Source organism: Nerophis lumbriciformis, linkage group LG05, assembly GCF_033978685.3.
Source record: "Nerophis lumbriciformis linkage group LG05, RoL_Nlum_v2.1, whole genome shotgun sequence".
In the NCBI taxonomy this organism is placed as follows: Eukaryota; Metazoa; Chordata; class Actinopteri; order Syngnathiformes; family Syngnathidae; genus Nerophis; species Nerophis lumbriciformis.
In genome coordinates, this window is record NC_084552.2 from 2,044,025 (window position 1) to 2,066,753 (window position 22,729).

The following is a 22,729-nucleotide window of genomic DNA, read 5'->3' on the forward strand; positions in this document are numbered from 1 at the left end:
GAGCCCCAATAGAAAACGCTCTATAGCCCGCAGACTTTTTTTGGGCTCTGGGAATCACTAATAAGCCGGAGTTCTTTGAACGCAGATTTCTTGCCGGGACATATGGTACAATGCAATCGACAAGATAGGACGGAGCTAGACCGTGTAGTATTTTATACGTAAGTAGTAAAACCTTAAAGTCACATCTTAAGTGCACAGGAAGCCAGTGCAGGTGAGCCAGTATAGGTATATATATATGTATATATGTATATAAAGGTGTATATACAGTATAGGCGTAATATGATCAAACTTTCTTGTTCTTGTCAAAAGTCTAGCAGCCGCATTTTGTACCAACTGTAATTTTTTAATGCTAGACATAGGGAGACCCGAAAATAATACGTTACAGTAGTCGAGACGAGACGTAACGAACGCATGAATAATGGTCTCAGCGTCGCTAGTGGATAAAATAGAACGAATTTTAGCGATTTTACGGAGATGAAAGAAGGCCGTTTTAGTAACACTCTTAATGTGTGACTCAAAGGAGAGAGTTGGGTGGAAGATAATACCCAGATTCTTTACTGATTCGCCTTGTGTAAATGTTTGGTTGTCAAATGTTAAGGTGGTATTATTAAATAAATGTCGGTGTTTAGCAGGACCGATAATCAGCATTTCCGTTTTCTTGGCGTTGAGTTGCAAGAAGTTAGCGGACATCCATTGTTTAATTTCATTAAGACACGCCTCCAGCTGACTACAATCCGGCGTGTTGGTCAGCTTTAGGGGCATGTAGAGTTGGCTGTCATCAGCATAACAATGAAAGCTAACACCGTATTTGCGTATGATGTCGCCTAGCGGCAGCATGTCAATACTAAAGAGTGCAGGGCCAAGAACCGAACCCTGAGGAACTCCGCACGTTACCTTAACATAGTCCGAGGTCACATTATTATGGGAGACGCATTGCATCCTGTCAGTAAGATAAGAGTTAAACCACGACAAAGCTAAGTCTGACATACCAATACGTGTTTTGATACGCTCTAATAAAATATTATGATCGACGGTATCGAAAGCAGCGCTAAGATCAAGAAGCAGCAACATAGATGACGCATCAGAATCCATCGTTAGCAGTAGATCATGCCCCTAAAGCTGACCAACACGCCGGATTGTAGTCAGCTGGAGGCGTGTCTTAATGAAATTAAACAATGGATGTCCGCTAACTTCTTGCAACTCAACGCCAAGAAAACGGAAATGCTGATTATCGGTCCTGCTAAACACCGACATTTATTTAATAATACCACCTTAACATTTGACAACCAAACAATTACACAAGGCGACTCAGTAAAGAATCTGGGTATTATCTTCCACCCAACTCTCTCCTTTGAGTCACACATTAAGAGTGTTACTAAAACGGCCTTCTTTCATCTCCGTAATATCGCTAAAATTCGTTCTATTTTATCCACTAGCGACGCTGAGATCATTATTCATGCGTTCGTTACGTCTCGTCTCGACTACTCTAACGTATTATTTTGGGGTCTCCCTATGTCTAGCATTAAAAGACTACAATTGGTACAAAATGCGGCTGCTAGACTTTTGACAAGAACAAGAAAGTTTGATCATATTACGCCTATACTGGCTCACCTGCACTGGCTTCCTGTGCACTTAAGATGTGACTTTAAGGTTTTACTACTTACGTATAAAATACTACACGGTCTAGCTCCGTCCTATCTTGTCGATTGCATTGTACCATATGTCCCGGCAAGAAATCTGCGTTCAAAGAACTCCGGCTTATTAGTGATTCCCAGAGCCCCAAAAAAGTCTACGGGCTATAGAGCGTTTTCTATTGGGGCTCCAGTACTATGGAATGCCCTCCCGGTAACAATTAGAGATGCTACCTCAGTAGAAGCATTTAAGTCCCATCTTAAAACTCATTTGTATACTCTAGCCTTTAAATAGCCCCCCTGTTAGACCAGTTGATCTGCCGTTTCTTTTCTTCTCTCCTCTGCGCCCCGTTTCCTTGTGGAGTGGGGGGGGGCACAGGTCCGGTGGCCATGGATGAAGTGCTGGCTGTCCAGAGTCGGGACCCGGGGTGGACCGCTCGCCTGTGCATCGGCTGGGAACATCTCTGCGCTGCTGACCCGTCTCCGCTCAGGATGGTGTCCTGCTGGCCCCACTATGGACTGGACTCTTACTATTATGTTGGATCCACTATGGACTGGACTCTCACAATATTATGTCAGACCCACTCGACATCCATTGCTTTCGGTCTCCCCTAGAGGGGGGGGGGGGTTACCCACATATGCGGTCCTCTCCAAGGTTTCTCATAGTCATTCACATCGACGTCCCACTGGGGTGAGTTTTTCCTTGCCCCTTATGTGGGCTTTGTACCGAGGACGTCGTTGTGGCTTGTGCAGCCCTTTGAGACACTTGTGATTTAGGGCTATATAAATAAACATTGATTGATTGATTGATTGATTGAAAAAGTATTTGGATACTGTGATAGTTTTCCAAATAAAGGGAACCACAACAAATGGCATTATTGGCTTTATTTTAACAAAAAATCTTACAGTACATTAAATATATGTTTATTATTGCAAGTTTGTCCTTAAATAAAACATATGAGACAACTTTTCTTTTAGTAGTAAGTAAGCAAACAAAGGCTCCTAATTAGTCTATGCAGTAACATATCGTGTCGTTTTCCATTGTCAAAATTACAAAGGACAAGCTGTAAAAATGTGTATGTACCTTTCAGCATTAATGGTGCCTTCACAGACGTGTAAGTTACCCATGTCTTGGGCACTAATACACCCCCATACCATCACACATGCTCATACTTGCCAACCCTCCCGGATTTTCCGGGAGACTCCCGAAATTCAGCGCCTCTCCCGAAAACCTCCCGGGACAAATTTTCTCCCGAAAATCTCCCAAAATTCAGGCGGAGCTGGAGGCCACGCCCCCTCCAGCTCCATGCGGACCTGAGTGACGTGTTGACAGCCTGTTGTACATGCACATGTGACCCACCCATAATGTGTCACATTTTTGTGTTGATTTATTTAGTTTATTTTGTGGTTTGAATTCGTTTTTGGAGCTATCATTACACATTTATCAGTATTCACATTGGTCAGTAGGGGGCAGTAGGGCGTTTCTTCCCAATTGAAAGCTATCACCTGCAGACCGGAAGTGTCTTGTCATTCTGATGAGCGCGACCAGTCTGTGAACAATTGAAACGTCCTGTGTGCTTTTTCCCCCTGTATAACAGGTTAGTTTTGGTGAATCAACTCACTGAATAATATCCATGTGATCTTTATAAGTTTAAGTACACATTCTGATGGTAGAGCCTAACTCTAAAGCAGTGATTCTCAAACTTTTTTTGTCATCCCCCACTTTGGACAAGGGGGAGTTTTCAAGCCCCACGTGCCCCCATCGCCCCAACAGAGCGCTAATGCCAAGCTTTAACATTTTCAAATTTATTGAACATCAAGTTGTATACATTCAAACTCAATAACATAAAATAACATCAAGTTCAATGATAAATAAAATAACTGTGCAGCTCTGGTACAACTTGCATCAAGTTCAATAATAAATAAAATAACTTCCATCAAGTTCAATAATAAATAAAACAAAAGTGTTATAACTTGCATCAAGTTCAATAATAAATCAAAAAAAGTGTTATAACTTGCATTACGTTCAATAATAAATAAAAAAAAGTGTTATAACTTGCATCAAATTCAATAATAAATTAAAAAAAGTGTTATAACTTGCATCAAGTTCAATAATAAATCAAAAAAAGTGTTATAACTTGCATCACGTTCAATAATAAATCAAAACAAGTGTTATAACTAGCATCAAGTTCAATAATAAATCAAATAAAAGTGTTATAACTTGCATCAAGTTCAATAATAAATCAAATAACTTGCATCAAGTTTAATAATAAATCAACAAAAGTGTTATAACTTGCATCAAGTTCAATAATAAATAAAACAAAAGTGTTATAACTTGCATCAAGTTCAATAATAAATCAAAAAAAGTGTTATAACTTGCATCAAGTTCAATAATAAATCAAATAACTTGCATCAAGTTCAATAATAAGTACAATAAAAGTGCCACTTTGCAATCTTTGCAAAAAAAAAAAAGGAGGAGCTATGCATTTGGCAAGACAGGGCAAGTGACAGCACTTTCCCCCAGGAGAGCCACCTTGCTTCACTGTGAAACAGCACGGCTGTATGATCAGCTCATATTTCCTCACACAGTGCAGAGAACAGTCGCGCTTTCAGTGGTCGTGTTTTGATCAAATTTACCGCGCTCACATCTGTTAAAACCTCATTGAGTTGGGGGCTGAGCTGCCTTGACGCGAGTGCTTCCCGGTGAATGACACAGTGTGTGCTCGTCACATTTTTGTTTCTCTGCAGGCGCTGGCTCTGGCTCGACGACCTTTGAGGTGCGAGTCACAAATGTATATATTTGTGTAATTGTGGTCCACACATTAGCCTGCTACCCATCCGCGCAAAAGTTTGTTCCGCTTAGCCCCGCCCCCATTAGTTACTGTTGCTATGTCTGTCAAACTTTCGCTCGTACCGAGAAATATAAAGCCTACAGTAAAAATAAGTACCGGTAATTTCCATTTATTTATATAGCGGATTTCACAGACAGAATCACAAAGTGATTTACAGTGTGTATAGAAAATGAAAGCATAGTAAAAAAAAAAGATCTAAGAATATAATAATAAAAAAAAAAATTTAAGTGAAATTTCCTCCCGTTCCTCGCGCCCCACCTGTCATGTCTCTATTCCCCACCAGTGGGGCGCGCCCCACACTTTGAGAAACGCTGCTCTAAAGTGTTTGTGAGTTGTAGTTTGTATTTGTGAATGAATCCAGTGCACAGCTGCAGTAATCAATACAAAAAGGCGACGTGAGTGCGCAATGTTTGTATAGGAACTTCTGATCCTAATTCAGACTCCCAAATTAGAGCTCCCGTTTTCTTATTGATTTTATAATGTATATTTGTATAATGTGTGTGTTCTGAAATAGTGACAGAGAATAGAACAAGGATGGACAATTCAAACCTTAACTCAACAATGAGTAGAGGAGTGTTATGTGTGTGTATATGTGTAAATAAATGATCACTGAAATTCAAGTATTTATTTTATTTATTTATTTATATATATATATATATATATATATATATATATATATATATATATATATATATATATATATATATATATATATATATATATATATATATATATATATAGCTAGAATTCACTGAAAGTCAAGTATTTCTTATATATATATCTTAACCACGCCCCAAACCACGCCCCCGCCCTACCCCGACCACGCCCCCGCCCCCCACCCCCCACCTCCCGAAATCAGAGGTCTCAAGGTTGGCAAGTATGCACATGCTGGCTTTTCAACTTTGCGCCTATAACAATCCGGATGGTTCTTTTCCTCTTTGGTCCGGAGGACACGACGTCTACAGTTTCCAAAAAACTATTTGAAATGTGGACTCGTCAGATCACAGGACACTTTTCCACTTTGTATCAGTCCATCTTAGATGAGCTCAGGCCCAGCGAAGCCGACGGCGTTTCTGGGTGTTGTTGATAAACTGTTTTCCGCCTTGCATAGGAGAGTTTTAACTTGCACTTACAGATGTAGCAACCAACTGTAGTTACTGACAGTGGGTTTCTGAAGTGTTCTTGAGCCCATGTGGTGATATCCTTTACACACTGATGTCGCTGGTTGATGCAGTACAGCCTGAGGGATCGAAGGTCACGGGCTTAGCTGCTTACGTGCAGTGATTTCTCCAGATTCTTTGAACCCTTTGATGATATTACGGAGCGTAGATGGTGAAATAACTAAATTCCTTGCAATAGCTGGTTGAGAAAGGTTTTTCTTAAACTGTTCAACAATTTGCTCAGGCATTTGTTGACAAAGTGGTGACCCTCGCCCCATCCTTGTTTGTGAATGACTGAGCATTTCATGGGATCTACTTTTATACCCAATCATGGCACCCACCTGTTCCCAATTAGCCTGTTCACCTGTGGGATGTTCCAAATAAGTGTTTGATGAGCATTCCTCAACTTTATCAGTATTTATTGCCACCTTTCCCAACTTCTTTGTCACGTGTTGCTGGCATCAAATTCTAAAGTAAATGATTATTTGCAAAAAAAATTTGAACATGAAATATGTTGTCTTTGTAGCATATTCAACTGAATATGGGTTGAAAATGATTCGCAAATCATTGTATTCCGTTTATATTTACATCTAACACAATTTCCCAACTCATATGGAAACGGGGTTGACAAATTAACAGAATGATAAATGACACAATATGTTACTGCATATGTCAGCAGACTAATTAGGAGCCTTTGTTTGCTTACTTACTAATAAAAGACAAGTTGTCTAGTATGTTCACTATTTTATTTAAGGACTTAACTGCAATAAGAAACATATTTTTTAATGTACCGTAAGATTTTTTTTTTGCTAAAATATAGCCAATAATGCCTTTATTTCGAAAAGTACCGAAAAGTATCGAAAAGTACGGAAATAATTTCCAAGGTACCAAAATGTTGGTATCGTTACAACACTACTGTCTAGACACTGTGTCTGCTTGTAAGTACTCCGTGATTGTGCGCTGCCGAATATGCTCGTAAAACAGGCCCATTAAAAAAAGGGGGTACTTTTTAGAGTGTCGAATATTATTCATTAGTTTCATGGTACTATACCAGTACCGGTATACCATACAACCCTACACTTGTCAATTTTTTTTTTTTTGTCCACACTCGTTTTTTTTATGCATTTTTTCTTCATCCGTCGCGGTCCTCCTGGTCTTCCTTGTGCCTTAATCATTCTAATTTCCATAGAGCCCCACGGCACCCACAACACCGAGGCCCTTGGAAAGATGGACAGCACCAATGTTGTTCTGCCTTGCAGCAGTTTGGACTTTGAAGGCATGTTATCTACAAGCGCAGCCCTTGGAATATTCTGCATATCGTCCCTATGCCGGAGACTGTTTGAGTATGCGGAACATGTTCTGCTGTCAAGTCCTCAAAAGTGCAACACAACTTAGTTGATATGATTAGATTTCGCAACTGAGGATAAATAAAAATGTTCCAGTCTCGTTATCTTCTATAAACCCCGTTTCCATATGAGTTGGGAAATTGTGTTGGATGTAAATATAAACGGAATACAATGATTTGCAAATCCTTTTCAACAGTTTAAGAAAATCTTTCTCAACCAGCTATTGCAAGGAATTTAGGGATTTCACCATCTACGCTCCGTAATATCATTAAAGGGTTCAGAGAATCTGGAGAAATCACTGCACGTAAGCAGCTAAGCCCGTGACCTTCCATCCCTCAGACTGTACCGCATCAACAAGCGACATCAGTGTGTAAAGGATATCACCACATGGGCTCAGGAACACTTCAGAAACCCACTGCCAGTAACTACAGTTGGTCGCTACATCTGTAAGTGCAAGTTAAAACTCTCCTATGCAAGGCGAAAACCGTTTATCAACTACACCCGGAAACGCCGTCGGCTTGGCTGGGCCTGAGCTCATCTAAGATGGACTGATACAAAGTGGAAAAGTGTTCTGTGGTCCGACGAGTCCACATTTCAAATTGTTTTTGGAAACTGTGGACGTTGTCTCCTCTGGACCAAAGAGGAAAAGAACCATCCGGATTGTTATAGGCGCAAAGTGTAAAAGCCAGCATGTGTGATGGTATGGGGGTGTATTAGTGCCCAAGACATGGGTAACTTACACATCTGTGAAGGCACCATTAATGCTGAAAGGTACATACAGGTTTTGGAGCAACATATGTTGCCATCCAAGCAACGTTACCATGGACGCCCCTGCTTATTTCAGCAAGACAATGCCAAGCCACGTGTTACATCAACGTGGCTTCATAGTAAAAGAGTGCAGGTACTAGACTGGCCTGCCTGTAGTCCAGACCTGTCTCCCATTGAAAATGTGTGGCGCATTATGAAGCCTAAAATAGCACAACGGAGACTTGAACAACTTAAGCTGTACATCAAACAAGAATGGGAAAGAATTCCACCTGAGAAGCTTCAAAAATGTGTCTCCTCAGTTCTCAAATGTTTACTGAGTGTTGTTAAAAGGAAAGGCCATGTAACACAGTGGTGAACATGCCCTTTCCCAACTACTTTGGCACGTGTTGCAGCCATGAAATTCTATGTTAATTAAAGCTGCAAGCAGCATTGGTCGGGCCCGGATATTTGGCAGGTGCTAGTCCTAAGTGTCCCAATACTATTGTCCAGTTTTAGTCCTAAGTGTCCCAATACTTTTGTCAAGTTGTAGTCCTAAGTGTCCCAATACTTTTGGCCAGTGTAGGTGTCCCAATACTTTTGTCCAGTGGTAGTCCTAAGTGTCCCAATACTTTTGTCCAGTTGTAGTCCTAAGTGTCCCAATACTTTTGTGAAGTTGTAGTCCTAAGTGTCCCCATACTTTTGTCCAGTGGTAGTCCTAAGTGTCCCAATACTTTTGTCCAGTTGTAGTCCTAAGTGTCCCAATACTTTTGTGAAGTTGTAGTCCTAAGTGTCCCAATACTTTTGGCCAGTGTAGGTGTCCCAATACTTTTGTCCAGTGGTAGTCCTAAGTGTCCCAATACTTTTGTCCAGTTGTAGTCCTAAGTGTCCCAATACTTTTGTCAAGTTGTAGTCCTAAGTGTCCCAATACTTTTGTCCAGTGGTAGTCCTATGTGTCCCAATACTTTTGTCAAGTTGTAGTCCTAAGTGTCCCAATACTTTTGGCCAGTGTAGGTGTCCCAATACTTTTGTCCAGTGGTAGTCCTAAGTGTCCCAATACTTTTGTCCAGTTGAAGTCCTAAGTGTCCCAATACTTTTGTCCAGTTGTAGTCCTAAGTGTCCCAATACTTTTGGCCAGTGTAGGTGTCCCAATACTTTTGTCCAGTGGTAGTCCTTAGTGTCCCAATACTTTTGTCCAGTTGTAGTCCTAAGTGTCCCAATACCTTTGGCCAGTATAAGTGTCCCAATACTTTTGTCCAGTTGTAGTCCTAAGTGTCCCAATACTTTTGTCCAGTGTAAGTGTCCCAATACTTTTGTCTACGTTTAGTCCGAAGTGTCCCAATACTTTTGTTCAGTGGTATTCCTAAGTGTCCCAATACTTTTGTGCAGTGTAAGTGTCCCAATACTTTAGTCCAATTTTCGTCATAAGTGTCCCAATACTTTTGTCCAGTGGTAGTCATAAGTGTCCCAATACTTTAGTCCAATTTTCGTCATAAGTGTCCCAATACTTTTGTCCAGTGGTAGTCATAAGTGTCCCAATACTTTTGTCAAGTTGTAGTCCCAAGTGTCCCAATACTTTTGTCCAGTTTTCGTGCTATTTGTCCCAATACTTTTGTCTACTTTTAGTCTGAAGTGTCCCAATATTTTTGTGTAGTGTACCTACCTTGTCTGCATTGTGTGGGCACGTTGGTGCTTCCTGCGTTTAAGCAGCCATCTTAAAAAAACAGCAGCGCAGCAGCATCAGCGCAGCGGGTCTTTGCAGGGTCATAAAATCAAAACCGGAGCAGGCATTAAAATGCTGTTCTGTTATTTTATACACAAGGGTTTTATCTCTCTCCTGTGTTAGTTTGAAGCCGAAACGACAAACGCGCTCAGAGGAGATAATGTTTGAATAAAGGTGACCGTTTTTTACAAAAATGTTGTTTTGAAGGGGGAATAGCAAACTTCCTGTAGATTTTTTCTGGGGGGTGTCAATTTATGAAATGTAGGTCTAAGTGAGACCTACGAAGAGGTTTTTGTTTCATGTCTCTCCGACCTTCCCAATGGGAGTTACAGGCAGTTTTGTCATTTTTTTTCTTCCGAGGAGCAGTTTTTTCTCCGTTTTATTCAAAAATTGCTCTAGAGCGCAATTTTTAAATTTGGGGTTAGTTTTTTTTTTTTATTAGATCGCAATTTTTGCCAGTCCTGATGTGTGCGTTCAGTTTGGTGAGTTTTGAAGCATGTTAAGGGGGTCAAATTACAGCTCAAAGAGGCAAAAGTTACTGTTTTTAGTACTTTTTTGTCTTGAAGGGGGAATTGCCAACTTCCTGTTGATTTTTGCCCGAGGATATACAATTATGAAAGGTAGGTCTAAGTCAGACCTACATAGAGGTTTTTGTTTCATGTCTCTCCGACCTTCCTAGTGGGAGTTACAGGCAGTCTAGTTTTTTTTCCTAGGGGGCGCTAGAGCGCAATTTTGAGTTTTGTGGTTCGTTTTTTTTTTTAAAAGGCAATTTTCAACACCCTCAGATATAAGTAACGTTACAAGTACGTCATATTGGAAAACATTTTTCCCCGCAAATATTCACAGAGACAAATACGCGTAAAAATGTTATTTTTTTACGATCTTTTTACCGTTGGAATTTTTGGGGGGGAATTTTCAACATCATTTGTTTCACCCAAATATTCACAAAGACAAATACGTGTAAAAATGGTATTTTTCACGATCTTTTTACCGTTGGAATTTTTTTTCTTGTAATTTTCAACACCCAAGGATAAAATGAACGTTACAAGTACGTCATATTGGATACTTTTTCTTCACGCAAATATTCGCAGAGACAAATACGCGTGATAATGGTATTTTTTTTACGTAATTTTGGTATTTTTGGAGACAATATGCGTAAGAATGGTATTTCGTTTACGATCTTTTTACTGTTGGAATTTCTTTTTTTTGTAATCTTGGTATTTTTGGAGACAAATACAAGAAAGAATGGTATTCTTTTTAAACGATCTTTTTACCGTTAGATTTTTGTACTTTTTATTTTCAACACCCTCAGATAAAATTAACGTTACAAGTACGTCATATTGGATAATTTTTTTCACGCAAATATTAGCAAACACAAATACGCGTAACAATGGTATATATTCACAATCTTTTTACCGTTGGAATTTTTTTTATTGTAATTTTGGTATTTTTGGAAACAATTTTGCGTAAGAATGTTATTTCTTTTACGATCTTTCTACTGTTGGATTTAGTGTTTTGTAATTTTGGTATTTTTGGAGACAAATACAAGTAAGAATGGTATTCTTTTTAAACGATCTTTTTACCGTTAGATTTTTGTATTTTTTATTTTCAACACCCTCAGATAAAATTAACGTTACAAGTACGTCATATTGGATAATTTTTTTCACGCAAATATTAGCAAACACAAATACGCGTAAAATTTTTATTTTTCACGATCTTTTTACCGTTGGAATTTTTTTTCTTGTAATTTTCAACACCCAAGGATAAAATGAACGTTACAAGTACGTCATACTGGATACTTTTTTTTCACGCAAATATTCGCAGAGACAAATACGCGTGATAATGGTATTTTTCTAACGTAATTTTGGTATTTTTGGAGACAATATGAGTAAGAATGGTATTTCGTTTACGATCTTTTTACTGTTGGAATTTCTTTTTTTGTAATCTTGGTATTTTTGGAGACAAATACAAGAAAGAATGGTATTCTTTTTAAACGATCTTTTTACCGTTAGATTGTTGTATTTTTTATTTTCAACACCCTCAGATAAAATTAACGTTACAAGTACGTCATATTGGATAATTTTTTTCACGCAAATATTAGCAAACACAAATACGCGTAACAATGGTATTTATTCACAATCTTTTTACCGTTGGAATTTTTTTAATTGTAATTTTGGTATTTTTGGAGACAATTTTGCGTAAGAATGTTATTTCTTTTACAATCTTTCTACTGTTGGATTTAGTGTTTTGTAATTTTGGTATTTTTGGAGACAAATACAAGTAAGAATGGTATTCTTTTTAAACGATCTTTTTACCGTTAGATTTTTGTACTTTTTATTTTCAACACCCTCAGATAAAATTAACGTTACAAGTACGTCATATTGTATAATTTTTTTCACGCAAATATTAGCAAACACAAATACGCGTAACAATGGTATATATTCACAATCTTTTTACCGTTGGAATTTTTTTTATTGTAATTTTGGTATTTTTGGAAACAATTTTGCGTAAGAATGTTATTCCTTTTACGATCTTTCTACTGTTGGATTTAGTGTTTTGTAATTTTGGTATTTTTGGAGACAAATACAAGTAACAATGGTATTCTTTTTAAACGATCTTTTTACCGTTAGATTTTTGTATTTTTTATTTTCAACACCCTCAGATAAAATTAACGTTACAAGTACGTCATATTGGAAAACATTTTTCCACGCAAATATTCACAAAGACAAATACGCGTAAAAATGTTATTTTCTTACGATCTTTTTACCGTTGGAATTTTTTTTCTTGTAATTTTCAACACCCAAGGATAAAATGAACGTTACAAGTACGTCATATTGGATACTTTTTTTTCACGCAAATATTCGCAGAGACAAATACGCGTGATAATAATTATTTTTTTTACGTAATTTTGGTATTTTTGGAGACAATGTGCGTAAGAATGGTATTTCGTTTACGATCTTTTTACTGTTGGAATTTCTTTTTTGTAATCTTGGTATTTTTGGAAACAAATACAAGAAAGAATGGTATTCTTTTTAAACGATCTTTTTACCGTTAGATTTTTGTATTTTTTATTTTCAACACCCTCAGATAAAATTAACGTTACAAGTACGTCATATTGGATAATTTTTTTCACGCAAATATTAGCAAACACAAATACGCATAACAATGGTATATATTCACAATCTTTTTACCGTTGGAATTTTTTTTTATTGTAATTTTGGTATTTTTGGAAACAATTTTGCGTAAGAATGTTATTTCTTTTACGATCTTTCTACTGTTGGATTTAGTGTTTTGTAATTTTGGTATTTTTGGAGACAAATACAAGTAACAATGGTATTCTTTTTAAACGATCTTTTTACCGTTAGATTTTTGTATTTTTTATTTTCAACACCCTCAGATAAAATTAACGTTACAAGTACGTCATATTGGATAATTTTTTTCACGCAAATATTAGCAAACACAAATACGCGTAACAATGGTATTTATTCACAATCTTTTTACCGTTGGAATTTTTTTAATTGTAATTTTGGTATTTTTGGAGACAAATACGCGTAAGAATGGTATTTGTTTTTAACAATCTTTTTTAGAGTAGGACATTTTTTTTGTAATTTTTAACTTTTTTTCACGCGAATATTTGCAAAGACAAACAAACGTAAGAATGGTGGGTTTTTTTTTACGATCTTTTTACCGTTGTAATTTTTTTTGTTGTAATTTTGGTATTTTTGGAGACAAATAGGCGTAAGAATGGTATTTTTTTGACGATCTTTTTACCGTTGGAATTTTTTTGGGTTAATTTTCAACACCCTTGGATAAAATTAACATTACAAGTACATCATATTGGATTTATTTTTTTTCACGCAAATATTCACAGAGACAAATATGCCAAAGTATGGTATTTATTCACAATCTTTTTACCGTTGAAATTTTTTTATTGTTATTTTGCGTAATAATGGTAATTTTTGGACCATTTTTTTTACCTGTGGAATTTTTGTTGTTGTAATTTTGGTATTTTTGGAGACAAATATGTGTAAGAATGGTATTTCTCTTACGCTCTTTTTATCGTTGGAATTTTTTAAATTGTAATTTTGGTATTTTTCGAGTCAAATATGCGTGATAATCGTATTTTTTTGGACAATTTTTTTTACCTGTGGAATTTTTTTTTTGTAATTTTGGTATTTTTGGAGACAAATATGCGTAAGAATGGTATTTCTCTTACGATCTGTTTATCGTTGGAATTTTTTTTTTGGTCATTATCAACACCCTCGGATAAAATTAAAGTTACAAGTACGTCATATTGGATTTATTTTTTTTCACGCAAATATTCACAGAGACAAATACGCCTAAGAATGGTATTTATTCACAATCTTTTTACCGTTGGAATTTTTTTGAATTGTAATTTTGGTATTTTTGGAGACAAATTCGCGTGAAAAATTGGAATTTTTTAAAAAATGTTTTAAAATTTTTAAATATTTTTAAATTTTTTAAGTTTTTTAATTTTTTTTAATATTTTTAACTTTTTTTTAACTTTTTTTAACTTTTTAAAAAAATGTTTACCCTAACCCTAACCCTAACCCTAACCCTAATCTTAACCCTAACCCTAACCCTAACCCTTATCTTAACCCTAACCCTAACCCTAATCTTAACCCTAACCCTAACCTTAACCCTAACCCTAAAAAAAATGTTAATTGTTAAAAATGTTTAAAAAAATGAAAAACATTTAAAATTGTTTTAAATTGTTTTAAAAAATTTTACAAATTAAAAAAAAGTTTAAAAAATGTTACAAATAAAAAAAACTTAAAAAAATAAAAACATTTAAAAACATTTTTTAAAAATTAAAAAAATTTGAAAATCATATTTTACCTTGAAAAAAAATTTTACCTTGCAAAAAAAATTTTACCTTGAAAATTTTTTTGTACCTTGAAAATCATTTTTTACCTTGAAAAAAGAATTTTACCTTGAAAAAATTTTTTTACCTTGAACATTTTTTTGTACCTTGAAAATCATTTTTTTACCTTGAAAAAAAAATTTCACCTTGAAAAAAAAATTTTACCTTGAAAATTTTTTTGTACCTTGAAAATCATTTTTTACCTTGAAAAAAAAAATTTTACCTTGAAAATTTTTTTTTACATTGAAAATTTTTTTTTACCTTGAAAATTATGTTTTAACTTAAAACATTTTTTTTTAATTTTTTAAGTTTTTTTCAGTTTTTTTAATTTTTTTTAAATGTTTGTAAAAATGTTACCTTTTTTTAAATTTTTTAAATTTTTTAAATTTTTTAAATTTTTTAAATTTTTTAAATTTTTTAAATTTTTCAAATTTTTTAAATTTTTTAATATTTTTTTAACTTTTTTAACTTTTTTTGTAAACTTTTTTTTTTAAATTTTTACCCTAACCCTAACCCTAACCCTAACCCTAATCTTAACCCTAACCCTAACCCTAACCCTAATCTTAACCCTAACCCTAACCCTAACCCTAACCCTAAAAAATGTTAATTGTTAAAATTGTTTAAAAAAATTAAAAACATTTAAAATAGTTTTAAATTGTTTTAAAAAAATGCACAAGTTAAAAAAAAGTTTAAAACATTTTTACAAATTTAATAAAATAAAAAAATTTAAAAAAGATTTTTTAAATTAAAAAAATTTGAAAATCATTTTTTACCTTGAAAAAAAAATTTTACCTTGAAAATTTTTTTGTACCTTGAAAATCATTTTTTACCTTGAAAAAAATGTTACCTTGAAAAAAAAAGTTTTACCTTGAAAATTTTTTTGTACCTTGAAAATCATTTTTTACCTTGAAAAAAAAATGTAACCTTGAAAAAAAAATTTTACCTTGAAAAATTTTTTGTACCTTGAAAATCATTTTTTACCTTGAAAAAAACATTTTAGCTTGAAAATTTTTTTTTACCATGAATTTTTTTTTACCTTGAACATTATGTTTTAACTTAAAACATTTTTTTTAATTATTTAATTTTTTTAAAGTTTTTTTAATTTTTTTAAAATTTTTGTAAAAATTTTAATTTTTTTTAAATTTTTGTAAAAATTTTAAGTTTTTTTAAATTTTTGTAAAAATTTTAAGTTTTTTTTAAATTTTTGTAAAATTTTTAACTTTTTTAAAAAAAATTAAAAAATTTTGAAATTTTTTTAAAACTTTTTTTTAACTTTTTTTAACTTTAAAATTTTTTTTTTACCCTAACCCTAACCCTAACCCTAATTTAAATTCATTGTTTTCAGTTTGTCTTTCTGGTGACATCCCACATTTATGCTCTTCATACCCCTGACTCTCTGCTTCACACTTTGTTTACCTCTGCGCACTTCATGCCATGTCCAAGTAAGTTGTTTCTATTCATGCTACAGTTAGCGACTTTTGTTCATGTCCTTAGTTTATTTTGCCCACGTGCAAGTATTGGTTTCATTTGTCAAGTTTGTACTTCCGCCTTGTGCGCACCTTTAGTTTGTTCTTTTTGTAGTTATAGTGTTTAAATAAATCATGTCTTCACCTTCACGCCATGTCTGGTCCAAATGTTCATTTGCACCACGGGAGAACAAACCTAGCCACAGTCCAAGTCCTGACATTTATTCACGATCTTTTTACCGTTGGAATTTTTTTTAATTGTAATTTTGGTATTTTTGGAGACATATTCGCGTAAGAATGGTATTTTTTTAACAATATTTTTTAGAGTAGGACATTTTTTTTGTAATTTTTAACTTTTTTTCACGCGAATATTTGCAAAGACAAACAAACGTAAGAATGGTGGGTTTTTTTTACGATCTTTTTACCGTTGTAATTTTTGTTGTTGTAATTTTGGTATTTTTGGAGACAAATAGGTGTAAAAATTGTATTTTGTTGACGATCTTTTTACCGTTGGAATTTTTTTTTGGTTAATTTTCAACACCCTCGGATAAAATTACCTTACAAGTACATCATATTGGATTTTTTTTTTTCACGCAAATATTCACAGAGACAAATACGCCTAAGTATGGTATTTATTCACAATCATTTTACCGTTGAAATTTTTTAATTGTAATTTTGCGTAATAATGGTATTTTTTGGAATTTTTTTAATTGTAATTTTGGTATTTTTGGAGACAAATTCGCGTAAGAATGGAATTTTTTTAACAATATTTTTTAGAGTAGGACATTTTTTTTTTAATTTTTAACTTTTTTTCACGCGAATATTTGCAAAGACAAACAAACGTAAGAATGGTGTTTTTTTTTTACGACCTTTTTACCGTTGTAATTTTTGTTGTTGTAATTTTGGTATTTTTGGAGACAAATAGGCGTAAGAATGGTATTTTTTTGACGATCTTTTTACCGTTGGAATTTTTTTTTGGTTAATTTTCAACACCCTCGGATAAAATTACCTTACAAGTACATCATATTGGATTTTTTTTTTTTCACGCAAATATTCACAGAGACAAATACGCCTAAGTATGGTATTTATTCACAATCATTTTACCGTTGACATTTTTTTATTGTAATTTTGCGTAATATTGGTATTTTCTGGAATTTTTTTTAATTGTAATTTTGGTATTTTTGGAGACAAATTTGTGTAAGAATGGTATTTCTTTAACAATCTTTTTTAGGGTAGGACATTTTTTTTGTAATTTTTAACTTTTTTTCACGCGAATATTTGCAAAGACAAACAAACGTAAGAATGGTGTTTTTTTTTACGATCTTTTTACCGTTGTAATTTTTGTTGTTGTAATTTTGGTATTTTTGGAGACAAATAGGCATAAGAATGGTATTTTTTTGGCGATCTTTTTACCGTTGGAATTTTTTTTTGGTTAATTTTCAACACCCTCGGATAAAATTACCTTACAAGTACATCATATTGGATTTTTTTTTTTTCACACAAATATTCACAGAGACAAATACGCCTAAGTATGGTATTTATTCACAATCGTTTTACCGTTGAAATTTTTTTATTGTAATTTTGCGTAATAATGGTATTTTTTGGACGATTTTTTTTACCTGTGGAATTTTTGTTGTTGTAATTTTGGTATTTTTGGAGACACATATGTGTAAGAATGGTATTTCTCTTACGCTCTTTTTATCGTTGGAATTTTTTAAATTGTAATTTTGGTATTTTTCGAGTCAAATATGCGTGATAATGGTATTTTTTTGGACAATTTTTTTTACCTGTGGGATTTTTTTTGTTGTAATTTTGGTATTTTTGGAGACAAATATGCGTAAGAATGGTATTTCTCTTACGATCTGTTTATCGTTGGAATTTTTTTTTTATTGTAATTTTTAAGGATGTCCGATAATGTTTTTGTTTGCCAATATCCGATATTCCGATATTAACCAACTCTTTAATTACCGATACCAATATCAACCGATACCGTAATTTTGCGTAATAATGGTATTTTTTGGAATTTTTTTTAATTGTAATTTTGGTATTTTTGGAGACAAATTCGCGTAAGAATGGTATTTTTCTACGATCTTTTCCTTCTTCGACATGCACGAGAACAATTTTTCACGCACGTTCATCGTCTCCCTCCACATCCGCCTCTCTCTCCCCTTCTTCAGTGCGTAGGCCCTGAGAACGTCATCATGAGCCACTTCGCACGAGTGCTGCCTTCAATCAGCCCTCACATTATTTCCCCCACGACACACACACACACACACACACACACACACACACCAGTGCTGATGATAAATAACGACGCGAGGAGAGCCCGTAAATAACGTGTTTACAGGCCAACGCCGCGTTGGCGACACCTTTCTGTCCCGGCGGCTTTACAGTTCAAAGCATCATTTCAGGCTTAATTGCGGCCAATCAGCAAATTTTTTTGTACCTTGAAAATCATTTTTTACCTTGAAAAAAAAATTTTACCTTGAAAATTTTTTTTTACCTTGAAAATTATTTTTTACCTTGAAAATCATGTTTTAACTTAAAACATTTTTTTTTAAATTTTTTAAATTTGTTTAAGTTTTTTTAATTTTTTTAAAATTTTTGTAAAAATTTTAACTTTTTTAAAATGTTTTAAATTTTTTTAATTTTTTTTAAAAATTCTTAAATATTTTTAAATTTTTTAAATATTTTAAACTTTTTAAACTTTTTTTTAACTTTTTTTTAACTTTTTTTTAACTTTTTTTTAACTTTTTTTTAACTTTTTTTTAACTTTTTTTTAACTTTTTTTTAACTTTTTTTTAACTTTTTTTTAACTTTTTTTTTAAAAATGTTACCCTAACCCTAACCCTAACCCTAACCCTAATCTTAACCCTAACCCTAATCTTAACCCTAACCCTAACCCTAACCCTAAAAAAAATGTTAATTGTTAAAATTGTTTAAAAAAATGAAAAACATCTAAAATTGTTTTAAATTGTTTTAAAAATTTTTACAAATTAAAAAAAAGTTTAAAAAATTTTACAAATAAAAAAAAAAAAAAAAAAAAAAAAAAAATTTAAAAACATTTTTTAAAAATTAAAAAAATTTGAAAATCATTTTTTACCTTGAAAAAAAAATTTTACCTTGAAAAAAAAATTTTACCTTGAAAATTTTTTTTTTCCTTGAAAATAATTTTTTACCATGAAAAAAATTTTTTACCTTGAAAAAAAAATATTACCTTGAAAATTTTTTTGTACCTTGAAAATCATTTTTTACGTAAATAACGTGTTTACAGGCCAACGCCGCGTTGGCGACACCTTTCTGTCCCGGCGGCTTTCCAGTTCAAAGCATCATTTCAGGCTTAATTGCGGCCAATCAGCAAATTTTTTTGTACCTTGAAAATCATGTTTTAACTTAAAATATTATTATTATTTTTTTATTTATTTTTTAAAGTTTTTTGAATTTTTTTTTAAATTTTTGTAAAAATTTTAACTTTTTTAAAATGTTTTAAATTTTTTTTTTAAATTGTTAAATATTTTTAAATTTTTTAAATATTTTTAACTTTTTAAAACTTTTTTAACTTTTTTTAACTTTTTTTTAACTTTTTTTAACTTTTTTTTTAAAATGTTACCCTAACCCTAACCCTAACCCTAACCCTAATCTTAACCCTAACCCTAACCCTAACTCTAACCCTAATCTTAACCCTAACCCTAATCTTAACCCTAACCCTAACCCTAACCCTAACCCTAAAAAAAATGTTATTTTTTAAAATTGTTTAAAAAAATGAAAAACATTTAAAATTGTTTTAAATTGTTTTAAAAAAAATTACAAATTAAAAAAAAGCTTAAAAAATTTTACAAATTAAAAAAAAATAAAAAAATAAAAAAATTTAAAAACATTTTTTTTAAATTAAAAAAATTTGAAAATAATTTTTTACCTTGAAAAAATAATTTTACCTTGAAAAAAAAATTTTACCTTGAAAATTTTTTTGTACTTTGAAAATCATTTTTTACCTTGAAAAAAATGTTTTACCTTGAAAAAAAAATTTTACCTTGAAAATTTTTTTGTACCTTGAAAATAATTTTTTACGTAAATAACGTGTTTACAGGCCAACGCCGCGTTGGCGACACCTTTCTGTCCCGGCGGCTTTCCAGTTCAAAGCATCATTTCAGGCTTAATTGCGGCCAATCAGCACTGAAGGTGACTCTGACCACTGATACATGTCTCTCCTCCCTCTCTGCCTATCACGGGTGATTAATAACAAGACAAAAAAATACAATCCCTCTTATTCTAAGGGGGAAAGATGGACATTGGAAGAGAGATATGGGAAGAATGTGACCTCCGAAAATCACAAGTGTGTGTGTGTGTGTGTGTGTTAAAGATGGCTGAAGGTCAGGGAGACATTGAGGCAATCACGCTAATGAAAACAAACGAGGGATTCAGTCGGAGTAAGCGAGGAAAGAGACGTATCTGTGTGTGTGTGTGTGTGTGACACTGCTCTACCTCAATATAATCAAACACAACATGGCTGCAGAGAAAGTACAGACACATAAGCACATTCAGGCTTGTCTTGTGCATTGTACTCTTCTTTTATTTACATGGCCTCCTAACCTGATGCACACACACACACACACACACACACACACACACACACACACACACACACACGCCACACAGTACACAAGCAAACACGACAGCGGCAATATGTGAAGGTTATCCCTGCAGAGGGATGACAGTGTTTATTCAGGAGCAAGCAGGCACACTCTGTGACATTCAGCCCGGCGCGGAATGATTAATGCCACCATATACATACCGGAGGCAGCAGGAAGAAGAAAAATGTGCCGTTCTGTGCACTCTTTAGCTGGCCGTCATACATCTGAAGCACGAGGATGGGTAGGGGGAGGAGGGGGACGTAGACAAAGAAGAAAGGGACAAGAAGAGGAGAGGAACCGTGCATTACAAGGCTAAATATGGAGGAAGTGGGCTTTTTTTTTTTTAATTAACGCCGACGCTAATTAGGTTATTAAGTGATTGATAAGGCAGATACACGGCGCTCAAGATGGAAAGATACATATAGGAATTCTGCTGTACTCGATAGAATTTAGAAATGTAAGTATTTCTTATATATATATACAGTATATAAATAAAATAAATACTTGACTTTCAGTGAATTCTAGCTATATAAACTCATATGGAAACGGGGTTTGTATATATATATATATATATATATATATATATATATATATATATATATATATATATATATATATATATATATATATATATATATATATATATATATATATATATATGTCTTAATAAGGTTATCCAAAAAATAGTGCTCGATACCGTAGTAGAGCGCAATATATGTATGTGTGGGGAAAAAAAATCACAAGACTATTTCATCTCTACAGGCCTGTTTCATGAGGGGGTTCCCTCAATCATCAGGAGATGAAAAAAAAAAAAAAAAAAAAATCTCCTGATGATTGAGGGAACCCCCTCATGAAACAGGCCTGTAGAGATGAAATAGTCTTGTGATATTTTTTTCCCACACATACATATATATATATATATATATATATATATATATATATATATATATATATATATATATATATATATATATATATATATATATATATATATACCAAAAAGCCCTTGATGAAAGCGGATACAATTTCACCCTCACCTATGAACCCACGCCAGGAAACCAGCCAAAAAAGAACAGAAAACGAAACGACATCATCTGGTACAACCCCCCATACAGCAAAAACGTCTCAACTAACATTGGCCACAAATTCCTCACTCTGATTGACAAACACTTTCCCAAAGACAACACCCTAAGAAAAGTATTCAACAAGAACAACATTAAATTGAGCTATAGCTGTATGAACAATATACGACAAATCATCTCAAACCACAACAAAACAATTGCAAACGAGCCGTCGGCCCCCGGACAGAGCGACTCCAAAACCAACAAAGGCTGTAACTGTCGAAAGAAACCTGATTGCCCTCTCAACGGGGGGTGCTTACAAACATCAGTCGTCTACCAATCTAAGGTAATACGCAAGGACATTAACACATCCGACACATATGTAGGATTAACCGAGGGAGAATTCAAAACCAGATGGAACAATCACAAGGCTTCTTTCAGGAACCAAAACCTGCGGAATACCACAGAACTCAGCAAACACATTTGGGACCTCAAAGACAATAATGTTGAATATTCAATAACATGGCAAATTCTTGCATCCAGCACACCTTACAATAGTGGTAATAAAAGATGCAACCTATGCTTGAAAGAGAAACTGTTTATTATTTACCGTCCAGACCTGTCATCCCTCAACAAGCGCAGCGAAATTGTAACAGCATGCCGCCACAGACGGAAACACCTCCTAGGTAACACATGAGCCAATCACCACGCCCCTACGCCAGCCTGTACCCACCCACTCTGTGCCCTATATAAACCATGGTATGTGAATGCTCCCATTAAAATCTCCTGATGATTGAGGGTACCCCCCCCTCATGAAACAGGCCTGTAGAGATGAAATAGTCTTGTGATTTTTTTCCCACGCATACATATATATATATATATATATATATATATATATATATATATATATATATATATATATATATATATATATATATATATATATATATGTGTGTATATGTTACTCATCAGTTACTCAGTACTTGAGTAGTTTTTTCACAACATACTTTTTACTTTTACTCAAGTAAATATTTGGGTGACTACTCCTTACTTTTACTTGAGTAATAAATCTCTAAAGTAACAGTACTCTTACTTGAGTACAATTTCTGGCTACTCTACCCACCTCTGATGCCAACTATAGTGTACTTTTTCAATCTCAGCAAGCACCAAATGGAATCGGTGCAGGAAATGAGTTGTGTGCGTCATCCTGCTGACAAACACACGCCAGGG